Below are 14,575 nucleotides of genomic sequence, written 5' to 3' on the forward strand. Positions count from 1 at the left end.
ACCCTATCACCCACTCATCCAGTCACCCACTCATTCAGTCACCCACTCAATCACCCTATCACCCACTCATCAAATCAGCCACGCATCCAGTCACCCACTCATCCAGTCATCCACGCAATCACCCTATAACCCACTCATCCAGTCACCCACTCAATCACCCTATCACATACTCATCTAGTCACTAATTAAATCACCCTATCACCCACTCATCCAGTCACCCACTCATCTAGTCACCCACTCATTTAGTCACCCACTCAATCACCCACTCATCTAATCACCCACACATTCAGTCACCCACGCATCCAGTCACCCACTCATCCGGTCACTGACTCAATCACCCTATCACACACTCCTCCACTCGTTTACTCAAACACTCACCCATTTACTCACCCACCCGCTCACCACTATGCAGGTCACCTCACTCTTCTTTTCAGCTTCATCAGTTTGCACTGCTCCACTCTGGAATCCACACCCGGTCTTCCTGTTTTCCCAAACTCTTGCAACAATAAACTTGATCAATTTAAGGAACGCGTTTCTTTGATCTTAATTATCTAATTACTCATTGGACAGTTATGTATTATTATTTTTTATTGTTACTGGCCGTTTGGCGTTTTGTATTGTGTGGGGTTTGCATCGCTGTCAACCCCTCATCAGTGCCTACCTTATTACAGACCAATTCAGACCTTGTTGGTCACCCCGTGCCCCTTATAAATCCCAACGTCCATCCTACAAAGTCCCATGACAAGGGAGAAACACACAAATAAACTTAACAAAAATGTTGCCCGTATTGAAACGGCCGTCTGCCGTATGGACCTGAAAACTCACTTTCCCCCAACAGAATACGGGTAAACCGTGTGGGTTGGCGGCTATGGGTTTTGTTGTGTTTGCGAGTCCAAGTTCTAGGACTGCACCCTGGGTTGTGCGTGGTCCTCATTGGTGGGAGATTCCCTTCGCTGTGTTGCACGCCAGTGGCTGGTGGCTGCCTGGGGCCAGTGACGTGTGAGCCGGTCCCAATGTGCACCGGCAAACATTTACCGCCAGGTGGCCCCAGTGTTTATTGCCCGTCCACACGTGGATACCTGAAACCCATGTCAATCCACTGCTGGATGAGTCCCGCAATGAAGATACAATCAGTACATCCACTTTGCTTTTGGACACCACCTGTTCCATTGGCGGCCGAATGCGAATCTAAATGTGCATACGTTAGAGACTGGTTAATGCGCATAGAAATCAAACCAATTGACCTACGACCCCATCAACTTTTGTAGAATTTTAGATGTGCATTACAGCTACTTTAGCCGGATGGTTGTGGTGGCTATGTATCCCTGTAATCAACGACTACGTGGAGGTGAGGGTTGGTGGATCACAAAAATGTTGCGACAACTCCCACCCCTTGGTCGTCAAGGAGGTAGAGAAGGCGGTGTGGAATAATGTGGACTCCGCCTGTTCCATCTGTAGATTTGTGATAGAGCATTGGCCCCCCCATTTGCTTGGACTTCTCCAGGTGCTCCGATTTCCTCCCACATGTAAACACTCATTAATCTTGATTTGAAGCTGTCGTGACTGCAGGAATCCTTACTCTTTGGTTCTTTCGGTAAAGTCACGTAAGTAGAAAAAACTAATAAATAAATAATCGTCGATTGCTTGTGTGGCGATCGAAACGTCGTGATCCATTATTATTTGTTCTACCTACGCGACTTTACCTAAACAACCAAAGGGTACAAACTCTCATTAATTGGCCGATAACATCTTTATATAAAGAGGACAACAGAGCATGGGCAGGAGTGGTGGGGGGGGATTTGTTGCCAGCTGCTCACCATTTGACTGCCGCCTTCCCTCATCTGTAGTTCCTCGCGCCAAAGTGAAGGAATACTGTGTGCCAGTTACAATTATCACTTGAACGTAACTTGATGTTTCAATGAAAACAGCCACTGAGATTTAATACTGAAAATCTTTATTCTTCACATGCAGTGAAACAATGGTGTTAGTAGGCTTGTTTCCCTGGGAAAGCCTCACTGAGTCTCAAGACTCTTTTTCAGGAGGGGCCTGCCAATTTTTCGCAGGAGTAATTTGGATGTTTGGCTAGTACCAGTTACATTGTATGTTGTTGTTGTTTTGCTATGGGAGTAAACCCATACAGAGAAAGGGACCAGAATGAGGAAAGCGAAGCCAGGCAGTCCTTCAGAAGATGTCATGCACGGGCGTGACCACTGCACCACCCTGCCGCCCAAACAAATGTAATTTAAATAATGTACAATACTGGCAAATAAACCCTATTAGTATCAACCGAATTTCTGGACATTCTGGCACGTGTATAGCTGCATCGGTGTTTCTAAAAGTCGTGTTCAAATTGCTTATTAATAATATTATAAAGAACAGGTTTCCCACATCTAGTTTCATTTGACTTACCGGTTGTCCTCATTATGTGTGTCACAGGTAATATGGCAAGGAAAATATTACGCAGCACGAGTTGTAGGATTAGGGCAATTATGGTGACACACGTGACCCCCTCTACACAAGTAACAGCTGAGAGTCAATGCTGGGATGTTGTGCGATTGGTGCAAGCGACCCATCATTGTGTTTTGATGTTGAGCTGTTAAAATTGCACTGTTGTGGGGTGAGGTCAAGGCCGATGACTGCTTCCAGCGGTGTCAAGATCAGCAATTTGAAGATGCTCGCGGAGGATGATACTGGGCACTAGGGTGCAGTCTCCCTCCGTGAACAACAGAGGGCAGAGGAGCGACGCTCACAACAATTATTGGCGGAGCACTGGGCGTATAAAACACAAAGTTGGAAGAAAGTTTATCTCGGAGAGTTAACCCACAACACCTGGGTCTGTCCCGCGTGTTCACACGATAACGCGTTTTCACTACAACGCGTTTTCTTTACTTTAGGGAACGCTTCTCGCACAACGCGGAACGCGCTCCGTCACAACGCGCTTTCTGAGCGGACTACTTTCTTGAGCAGTGAAATTAATTAAAATCTTTTGCTCTGCCATTTGATTTTAAATTACGACTCTTCAAAGAGCTTTGGTTGTAGTAAGCAATTTTTGAATTTGTTTAAACGACCTGCATTCTCTTACAACATGTTTTATATTCCTAGGCATTAAATGTGTACTAAAGATTCAGACGAATTGTAAATCTAATGGGACCACTTTAATCGATGTCCGTTAATATATGTAGGCGTGGTAAGGTTTCGAGACGCACTCGGCGATGCGTGAAACGCAGTCCGTGTCCTTCCTTGTCCATTTGTCTTCATTCCAACGTCAACTTTGTTCTGCCGGTCTCTCTCATTAAGGCCACATGGCCACACTGTGTCTCTTAGTTCTTGCAAGCTAAGCTGGAGTCAGTCTCTCTCATTAAGGCCACATGGCCACACTGTGTCACTTAGTTCTTGCAAGCTAAGGTGGAGTCAGTCTCTCTCATTAAGGCCGCATGGCCACACTATGTCTCTTAGTTCTTGCAAGCTAAGCTGGAGTGAGTCTCTCTCATTAAGGCCACATGGCCACACTGTGTCACTTAGTTCTTGCAAGCTAAGCTGGAGTCAGTCTCTCTCATTAAGGCCGCATGGCCACACTATGTCTCTTAGTTCTTGCAAGCTAAGCTGGAGTCATTCTCTTTTCGACATATGTCCCACCAAATTCTGTAATAATAATGTTCCAGTTTCTCTATATGTTTTTAAATTTAGATTTAAATACATCTACATTTAAAAATCCACAAATATGACTGCCTCCTGATGACGCTGGTTGTAATTACTGGCAAAACGTCGTACTCAGATTGTTAATGTTGTGGCTTTGCTCTCTAACACACAACCGGTGTGCTGTACTAGTAACGAATTGGCATGTTCTGTTTAAGTGACAAACCTTACTAATTGGCTGTTTCGGGTGGTGGTGGGTTTACCGACATTTTTATATTTACGTGATCTTACCTAAAAAACCTGTATTATGTAAAAATACATTTATTTTCCTCCTTTCTTTTGGGGCAGTTTCAAATCTCTAACGTCTTTCAAATTGTTCTGATGTACAGTGCTACATTTCAAATTACTGTCATGTTTGCAACGGGTTGTTTAAAATATATTTAAATGGTGTAGATTCATGTTTAAACTCGCTTCGAATCTGCATTCATCATTTTCTTCTTAAGCAGTCCGTAACCACAATTGGTGCATCGATGCATGACCCATTTGATTATTGTTTGTTGGTCTTAATTTATCAATTAAAATGTTGAGTGTGCCAAATCCTAAAGAGTGGCGTTTGAGTCGACCTTATTTATTTTATATTCACATCTGAAACGCCTGTGCACATGAATGTAACCCAGTTACACACTCTCCTACTTGTTCATCAACCCTCTTCGTGGTGTAGATTTGATGGCTTGTATAGCAACCATAAACAAACACAACAAGTCCGGGTGACTCATGATCCATGACTCACGATGCCAGTGGGCCAGGTTTCACTCTCAACTCTCTACCTGTGTGGCATGAATAAAACGCACCTGTAAATTTGACCTGAAATGATTGCACAACAATTGCCCCGCCTTCATGCGATGTTTATCCTCCACTGTTTATCTGGCTTTGACCTGAATTATATAACAGTGCGGCTCTGCAACTGCTGTAGAGTCACATTGGTATAAACACATTTTACAATATGAACAGCGCATTGAAAACGCGTACTATTTTATGTATTGTTTAACAAGTGTGTTCACAAATCCACACTGAGAAACACGATGATTGGCAGAGGGGAGTAAATTATGTTTTCGATAGTGTATTTAAATAGAGCTACTGTAGGTAAGTAGTTTTCATTTTTAAAGGCATAGTTTAACAAGACAACACTTGCCACCATCCTTCAAACCCATTGGTGAAAAAGACCACAGTTTATGTTTACATTATAATATGTTTACATTATATATAATATATAATATAATGTTTATATTATAATATAATGTTTACATTATATATAATATAATGTTTATATATAATATAATGTTTACATTATAATACAATGTTTACATTATATATAATATAATGTTTATGCAAGAGCCGGGGACTTATGGGACCCCGGGGTCCCACCATAAGGTTCATATGAATGGTTACCTAATAACTTTTGAAACACGGTAATCACTGTGAAGTGCAGTTTCCAATTCTTATTGTTGACTCAATCTCTCTGGCCTTTCTATGCAATATGAAGAAGGGTCATTGCCCGAAACGTCGCTTATCGGATGTTTTCCCTTTTTCAAGGCCCCAGTCCTACTGATGCATGAATTTGTTTGGTATTTGAAATGATACGAAGGCTCAGCAAGTGATTCCTTGCAGACATAAACAGAAGCGATACGCGCCACCCCAGCCACCCATGTCGCGAATCAATCGATTATCGCGATTGAGGGCTCGTGAATAAATTCTAGATTCAACGCCTTGTTTTAAAACGTGAACACAGCCGGCTCTAGTGACTGGAGTGGGTGGGTGTTGGACAATGTGAAACAATGACACGCAACGTATACAAATCTAAAACATAAATTCTTACGCACGCGATCCGGTGTGCATATCGCGATCTTCAGGATGAATGATCACGTCCGAATCAATGCGTCGTCGTTGCTCCCCTAGCATGCGCTCTGCGTAACCCGCTCGTGTTGTTGTTGTTGTTTGCGGCAGAGTTTAGGACCTTCGTGGCCAAGAGCCGCAGCTCCCGAGGCAAAGGAGTGATGGCACGCTTCAAGGTGCCGGACTTGCTGAAGCATGCCCAGATCGTGAATATCCGGGGCTCCGGATATTCACGATCTGGGCATCCGTATCACCAGCATACCTCTGGGCATTTCCGTACGTGCCGTGCCTGCGTGTACGAGCGTGTGTGTGTGTGTGTACGTGTGTATGCATTGAGTCGCTTGTTGACTGCGAATTGTATTATTATTGGATGCCTCAAGTTATACTCTTTGGTTCTTTCGGTAAAGTCACGTAGGTATAAAATAATATAAATCACGACGTTTCGGGCGCGACACAAGCGTCCGTCATCAGGTGATAAAGCCTTGGTGTGCTGCTGAGGCAGACTGTTTTAAATAGTTTGAAATGTGTGTAGCCCATGGGTCATAAAGAAGTGGCCAGGGCTAGTGATGTTAACGTGAGAAATTAGCGTGTAACTGTAAGGTAGGAAAGCGGCCTCCTCCTCGATTTTACGTGACTTGCAGTCACGAAAGCTTCAAATCAAGATTGCCTCAAGTATGTATTGTTGTTGCCCTTGAGGGGGTTTACTTTCTGAATTAAATGCGTTCTGGAATTGCTGACACACAACCACAACGTACGTGTCGCTGTGTTCACACCTGAGAGTGACACTGCATCAGCCTTTTACCAATATTCCCCCGCCCCTGCGTTTGCCTTACACGGCCACAATGCTGAGCTATCCTCAGTTGCTCAGGCACACAAGTTTCACACCTGTCTCCCTGTCAAGTGAATGTGGTGTATCCTTTTGTCATGCAGTCTGAGACAGACTTCCAACACGTCTTCAGTTTTGTGGGTGCAGTGCTGCGACAAGAGCACTGAAATAACTGCTCGTGTAAGTACATCATGTTAATATATATCGTATTGAAGGCTGAGGCCTATTTTACTGTACCGCTCCTTACAGAAATCTTCTTTCCCGAGTGGTTGTGCATTTGTCGCTTGTTTCAGAGGTTCGCGATTTGATCCCAGGAGTCGCCCTAGTTAATATTGCGGGTGTATTATCCAAAACTGCATTTCTATATTCTTCACAAATAATGTAAAAAAAAAATCCCGTGTTGTTATTAATGAATGAGGAGGACATGTGTGCCGGCATCAGAATCAAAATTTGCAAATCTAAACAAGTACTCAGAAATGACTGGATTGGGTAAAACCACATGTATATATGTTGAACTTCTTTCGCACTGTACGTAGCCAACTGTACCAATCAGAGGTGTGGAGGACAACAAACTGAACACAAAAAGCAGTTCTAAAGAAATTGTTTTCAATCTAGATTTTAAAGTGCAAAGCTCCAATGGCTTCCTAATATCGGAAGGAAGAGCATTCCAGTTGGCCGCAGAAGCCCATCTGAAAGCGAGTGATGCGGTGACTGTCTTTGTTCGATGGCTTGCCAAAAGCCACTGCTGCTAGGATGATCCACCAATCCCATCTCTCGATTGCAATCGTGCATTAGCAGCACACCTTGCATTCGCTGTTGAACCACTCGTCCATCACGTGTTCCATCATCGCAACTACAGCACTGCCCTGCACCTGTGGCCGCCACAGTTGCTAACATTGTGTTGTTTGTTTAGGTGATCGGCAAGGCCCAGAAAGGCGAGCGGGAGGCGATGGACCGTGGGCTGGCTCGCATCGAGTGTGACATCAAGCAGGAGGTGGAGGGCCGGCCACACAAGATCAAGAAATACCTGTTGGAGTCGTTCCCCTTGCCAGGGACGAGCGCCGATCTTCGCCGACAGTTCACGACACAGCCGGCGGCCGAGATGGTGCTGCAGGTCTCCCAGAACGCCGAGGACATCTTTGTGAATAAGCTGAAGAAGGTGGGGGCCATGGCGTCTGGACTTAATGCAACAAAATTACCGTGCGAGAAAGTTCATGCATTTGCTTACATTTGTCAAAGATTTTACATAATACATTTGTCCTCGGAATTATTTAATGAGTGATAATCGCCATACGTTTCAAGTCTGTGGATACTTCCACCATTATCAAAAAACTTTCTCTACCACTGAATTAACTCTCCTCTATAATATTTAGGGCCATCGCTTTCACAAAATTCAGTCACACGTTGAGACAAAAGTAAGGGGGGGCATTGAAATTGGTCGGACATCTATGCATATATCACCCTCTATTTGTCCCAACAGAGTGCAATGGCTGCACGTGGTTTGGGTCCTTTGTTGTTTCCACCAACAGTGTGTGCAGGACTTCCTGGGGCAGGTGAAAGGGGACACGCTGGCCCGGAAGCTGTTTCAGTTGGCCCTGTGCTGTGGCTCCCTCGAGACTCCTCGCGACCTCGTGGTCAAGGAGAAACCGGCCGCGTTTTTCGGCAACATCAGCACTCCCGACACCAGACCGCCGCTTCTTCCGTGGAGTAAGGAGACAAATTTTCACATACATTAGACTCTCGATTATCCGCGCTAATTACGGGGAAGATGGCTGCGGATGATAAAAAATCTCGGATGATCCAAAGATATCTATTTTCTGCGGATCTCTATGCCACAAACTAACGATCAACCGATCGATGCACGTGGTCGGTGATAACACTTTCCTGCTCCCGAGCAGAAGACTCGGCCCTCTAAGTGGATAGCAGAGCCACGCCAATCACCATCAATCAAACTCCACCCACTGTTGTAAAGATATGCAACTACTGTACTGTCGAGGTGATCACGTAGATTTCGGATTCATGGGCGCACATATTTGCTCGATATAAGCACGTGACTTGTAACAAACATTTCCAAGAATTACAATGTATAACTATTTTTAGATTATTAATTTGGGCCTAAGGGAAAATCCGTGAGTTATTAATAAGTAAAAATCTCATGTGCGTGGTTAATCCGCAAATCAGATAAACCGCACACGGATAATCAAGAGTCTACTGGATTGCACGCGCGCTGAATTGTCGTAGCTTCTCTAAACACCTTATTTCACATCTCGTCTCGATTATTACTAATGCATTAGTAAGAGTTTGGCATATCACGACGCATCAGTTTGTCAAATTTACGTCGAGATGACCCGGGTGGCTGAGAGAGATTATTAGCATTGAGCTGGAAACGCTGAGATCCTGGGTTCGAATCTGGGTAACCACCTGTGATTAAACTTGCTTTTGTCAAGTGCAGCCAGTTGAAGGTCTCAGCTCGGTCATTAATGACTGTCAAAAAAAGCCAAAATTTACTAAATAAATGGCTATGCACTTAATTTGACCAAGTCCAATATCGGCTCAACAGAGTGGGTGGGAATGTGCTTCCCTTTACTCTGTGGACCAGAGGTCACTAGAAGCAATGTCAGAGGTAGCTTTGTGATGTTCTCTTCTGCGGGCCATTCTCCAATAGGACGGGTTCCGCTGCTCCGTGAGAGATCCGAGTGGATACTCCGTCTCATGACACGATATCGAAAGCACAATCTGAATAAAATGTAGTTTCTTGTATTGTACATAGGGGGTCAGACCACGGAGGACCTTCAGAATGTTGAGTGTGATCTTGAAATTAATCCTGGACTGGTTCGGGGGATAGTTGAACAATTCGAATATTGGGGCGATATCATCTTGCATACGGGTGTGAGAAGTTTGCCAGTGGTTTTTTTACTCCATCTAGATTTTTGGGTTAGATCATGTAAACATGCACTCAATAATACGCGTTAATATGCACTATTTACGTGACCTAACCCAAAAATCTCAATTATGGATAATATTGGTCGCGAAGGCCTTCGTGTTAAACTTGTTTTTTGAGTCATCTGGAGAGTGATGATGAAACTTATCGGGAGGCCGTAGATGAGACGTGGGGGTGGGGGGGCAGAGAGAGAGTTGCAGTTGTTGAGTCTATTGGAGCGAGTTACAGCATCGTTGTCCTCTCCTACAATGGCATTGCTTCTCTCCTTCGCAGAGGCGGTAGCCGAGCATCTGGTCCGTCTGCTGAGCCACGCAAGTAAGATGGCAGAGCCCCTGGGCCTACCCGCGCTGTCACGCGTGGAGAAGCAGCTTGCCAAGCTTTTGACTCGCGCGACCTCCCCAGCCTGGGCCTCGGCTCCTTCTTGGACATCCTCCATCGCAACGCCCAGGTGCGTACGTGGCGTGCGTGAGCCCACCCGCCTCCAGCTGGTAAGAGGCAGTACAGCAAGTAGGTGTACGACACTGCCCGTGCAAAGTTTGAGTGTACTTATCGCCTCCGAGTGGCGCTCAATGTTAAGTTTGTTTTCAAAATTGTGCGCGGTAATATTAGTTTATTATTACGAACTTAAAACTCATTTGTCGATAACACAAATACATTTAAGCGTTATGTAATCACTGCCAATGCAGAGCACAACAAAGTGTCACGTAAGATGCATGGGTTTTCTCTTGTCACTCTTAAAAAATATCTGTGAATTTGGCAAACATCCCAAAGGTAGATTTTGAAAATCACTGTTAAAATTGAGTGTACAGCGGTGACATTCAGATAAAATATATGATAACACTATATATGCAAAGTGGACGGGTGGCTCAGAGATCAAAGCGGTGATTTGGCAATAATGAGATTCTGGGCTTGAATCTGGATTTTGACCGCTTGGGTTGAAACCGAGGTCTCAAGTCTTATCAAGTCGATCGTCCGAGCCCTGTCACCAGCGACTGCACAAATTTACAGTCTCATTAAACTTGGGTTTTGCACTTCATTTTCCTAATTCCATCTCTGAGAATAACAATTTCAGCTTGACTCTCGTGCGCCACACAATCTCATAACACAGCTAATGTGAAAGTGTTGGCTCCTATTGTGTACAAGATAAAAGGCCACCCACCGCGTTTTATGACACAGGGCCTGCACGGCTATGCGAGATTTACGAATGGATGATTTATTTGTCTCTTGACATTACGCCGATAGCGCATTTGGAAAACTAAAATTGAGAACGAATTTTGTGTTAATTTGCAAACTTAAATCTGTATTATTTAATCAGTTTTCGTGCACTGCATTGTGAGATGCAGCTCCATGCGTATCGTTTAGCTTTAAGCCGGTGTTTGCCTTGCGGTCGCCTCGGTGTCAACCAACTGATGTTGACGGATTTGTTGTGTCTGTGGTAGCTGTTGGAGGAGACTGGGGTTGTGATCTCTGTCCTGGGTGGATCTGGAGCCACAGCGGGAAGCTTCTGCCCAAAGCGCGACGAGCTGCTGGAGTTCATCCACCAGTGCGGCAGCCTCGACACCGCAGCGGTGAGACACGGGGCCCCAGTAGGGGCCACAGGGGTGGCTCAGAGATGGGGATAAGGATTTGGAGATATAGGGCGCTCACGTAAATAAACTCTTCAACTCAAAGCGCCTTACAGCAACGTCTCATCTCAAGCATTCCATTGCTCTGCAGCAGTCTACCCGAGGGGACCCCCCCCCCCCAATGGCAGCTGTTCCTATTTGGCACATGGTGCACGCACTACCGGCCTGTGAATGGACATGTCTGCCATTTGGGAGCGATGTTTGAGTTTCCTACATGGTTTTTTCCCCGATAAAGTAATTTGCAAGTACTTGATCTGATTTGGCAAATTTGCAACATGATGCGGTTACACGTGGCCAATTCAATTTTTTTAATACAGCGTCACAGGATTATTATCATACATTGTGAAACAGATCTCTTTGTTTGTGGTGAATAAACTGGCAACATTAACCAGGGCGGATGCTGGGCTTGAACCGAGAACCACCACTCGGCCATGTTTCCATAAATTTGTGCAGTCACATTAACGCTGTTCACATCGTACGCAATGGACACTTTATTATTAGCACCACCTCTGGACCTGTTTGGCCCCTGGTCCATCTTGAGTGGTCTTGTAAGGGCGACGTATTACAGTTTGATTTTATATCGGCACAGCAACTAGCCAATGGAAAACCACCCGTTCCGTGGGGGTGCTACGCGCTGGCACGGATCGGATGCGCCAGTGGAAAAGGGCTGCTAGCAACTCGGCCGCCTCCAAACGAAAGAGAGAGGGTTCCAGGTCTCTGTTGTTGGCTGTGTGCTCTGCAGCTGCCGGCCGTGGACTGCGCTGTGGGGCAGCACTACGGCGTGCATTCCTGCCGCAACCTTGGGCACGGCCCCGTGGCCAACCTGGTAAAACTGGCGCAGAAGGCCAAGCCCGGTGGCAGCAGCGGCGGTGCCCATCGGTGCGCCGTGTTGTACGAGGAGACGGCGCTGTGTGCTCGCGACTCGAGGTTTGGCAGTCCCCTCCAAAGTGCCCTCCTCCTCACCCCTCTGCTCACCTCGTGATCTGCCTGACTGCCACGGGTCGCTCCTCAAAATTGTTGAGTCGGCGACAGACACTTGGGGTTCTTTAATCTTTCACATCAAAGGGTCAGTGAGCCACACCAATATGCCATTGGTAATGTAACTTAAGGATTCAATGTTCAAGGCAAGTGATTGTCGAGACAAACTGATGATTGTGTGTGTTACACCCCTCTGGCAGTCCACTGCCTGATGAAGGCCTCGCCACGTTGCTTTGGTCATGGGGATTGTTGCACCAAACTTTACCACGCTTGGTGAAGGGGGCGGGGATTAGGTTCAGGACTTGTTCAGATATCAGTCACCACTGACGTTAGCCATGGCTAGGAATCCAACTCGGATCGCCGCGTTAGTATCGCAGTGCACCAAACATTGCAGCAGTGCTTCAGAAATCATTCCGAAGTTGCTTGATATTGCACACAGTTTGAATAAACCATCATTACTTCAGGAAATATATTTTTAATTAAAATTTAACTTTGTACATGCTGTGATCGTAATAAAGAGTTGTGCTAGTTAGTAGTAACAGCGCGATACATCGGTTAACTCGATTAATATTTATTATTAAGCTGACAATTCATGTATTGAATTGCACGTGTAAGAATCAACTTCTAAAAAATTGTATCCCTTTTTATTTTAATAGTTTCACATTGCCACTGCAGAGAGTCGACATGATCAGTGTAAGTTCAAAAGAACTGACACACCTTGTGAAAAATCCAACGCAGAAGATCCCTGGGCTTGATATTCCACGAAGATCATGGTCCCCCTAAACCGCATCTGCACAAACCATGGCAGATGCGGATACCTGATGCACAAATGGAAAATTTTAAACTCTCCAGTGTTTGACTGTGGTCATCCAGAACAGATCGTACAACGTGAAACGACGCAATAGAAAATTAAAGTCAAGCCACAGTGCGATTGTGACCATCCAACCCAAGCTATTCACGATATTGTGAACCACAGTCGTTTGTGCTCCTTCAACGGAGTAGTTTTAGTTTAGTTTAGTTTTAATTTATTTGGTATAGCCCTGTGAGCCATTCGGCTCTTGAATCGGGTGCAACCTCAACAAACAAAAAAGACAAAAACATGACCAAGAAAACATCTTAAAGTGACTTTGTGCATGTGCAAACAGAAAATCCAGGAAAAAACGTCAAAATATTCCTGATATAGCACCGTACACCAACGCTGTGTGCAAAAATCCCAGTGGGATGCAAGACAAACAACAACAAGAAAACTTAGATTAAGGCCATCAGTCTAACTCCGTACTACAATAAACAAAAACATGGCCAAACCAAAAAACTTTTAGAAATCACCAAAATAAAGCTATACATGCAATGTAACAGTGATCGTAGGAACTGTGACCGAATTTTTTACAATAAACTACATAAATAACATGTATCACCAAACCCTAGAGCCACAGCTGGCTGCATGAGTCACTCCACAAACAACAGGAGGAGCAGGAATTGTAACCCTACATGAAGCCCTCTCGTCGTGACCAGCAGACCTCGGACATTGGCTTATGGCTCCTGAACATGTTGCCCTCATGCGCACGAATAGAATAGCTCAGGGGTTGGCAATCTGCGTCTCCCGGTGCCGCATGCTGCTCTTTAAAGACTGTTTGGTGATGTTGTTTATGAAGGACCACTGTCTCGTATTCACCACAGTGCATTGCGCCTCTTGAAATATTGAGTTGAGTAATCCCGGTAGTTGAGAAACTAAGGTAGTTGAGTACCCCGGGAACACGCTGTGGTTCGTGTCGCGTTAATAGCTCCGTACCGTGCCGTGTAACTCACTAAGCAGCCGATTGCTCGCGTGCAGTGGTAGTGCCGTGTTCATTGATAACGCTGCACACTCCGTGCAGTGGTAGTGCCGTGTTCATTGATAACGCTGCACACTCCGTGCAGCGTTGTGTGAGGATGGCTCACTAATTGAAAGGGGAGTCGTAGCTATCGCACTGTGGGGTGGTCATCGCCCTCCTCCCCCTGGGCATGTGCCGTGTGTGTTGTGTGCGTCGTGAGTCGTGGCGATGTAAACCCGGGGTAGCTCCTCTCTCCGTCTCTTCGTTTGTTGCTGTCCCGGCGAAGCTCGAGTTGGTGAGCGCAACGCGTGGCAGATCCGGCTTCACCCGTTCCCACTCCTCCCAGTCAGCGACTCCCAAACCCCCACTCAATAATCGCAGATCACTACCCAGGTCCTTATCAACCAAATGATTTTTAACTAAACTATTTTTTGTATTCTTAACAATGTATCCACATATTCTTAGTTTTTTCGGTAAAGTCACGTTGAAGGGAAACAACAAAATAATAAAATATATATAAAACAATAAAAAAATTCTCACGACGTTTCGACCATAACTCAAACGGTCATGTATATTATATTATTATTTTGTTGTTTCCTTCAACGTGACTTTACCGAAAAAACTAAGAATATGAATTACTGCAGTCACGAAAGCTTTAAATCAAAATTTACTCCAGACAAGTTTAGAGTATTAAACGTGACCTGTTGTGACTCGTCTAATGTGTATCGCGTGGTCGTCAGCACAGAAATATGCGTCTGGTAACGTCCTAATGGACCAAACATCGTAAAAAGGAGGCTGGGTCTGCGTTGTTCAGTGACCACCATATACAGGGACTCTTCTACTTACGGACGAGTTAGGTTCCAGA

The sequence above is a fragment of the Petromyzon marinus genome, chromosome 17 (genome assembly GCF_048934315.1).
Source record: "Petromyzon marinus isolate PM22_M1 ecotype Great Lakes invasive population chromosome 17, UKy_Petmar_22M1.pri1.0, whole genome shotgun sequence".
NCBI lineage: Eukaryota > Metazoa > Chordata > Hyperoartia > Petromyzontiformes > Petromyzontidae > Petromyzon > Petromyzon marinus.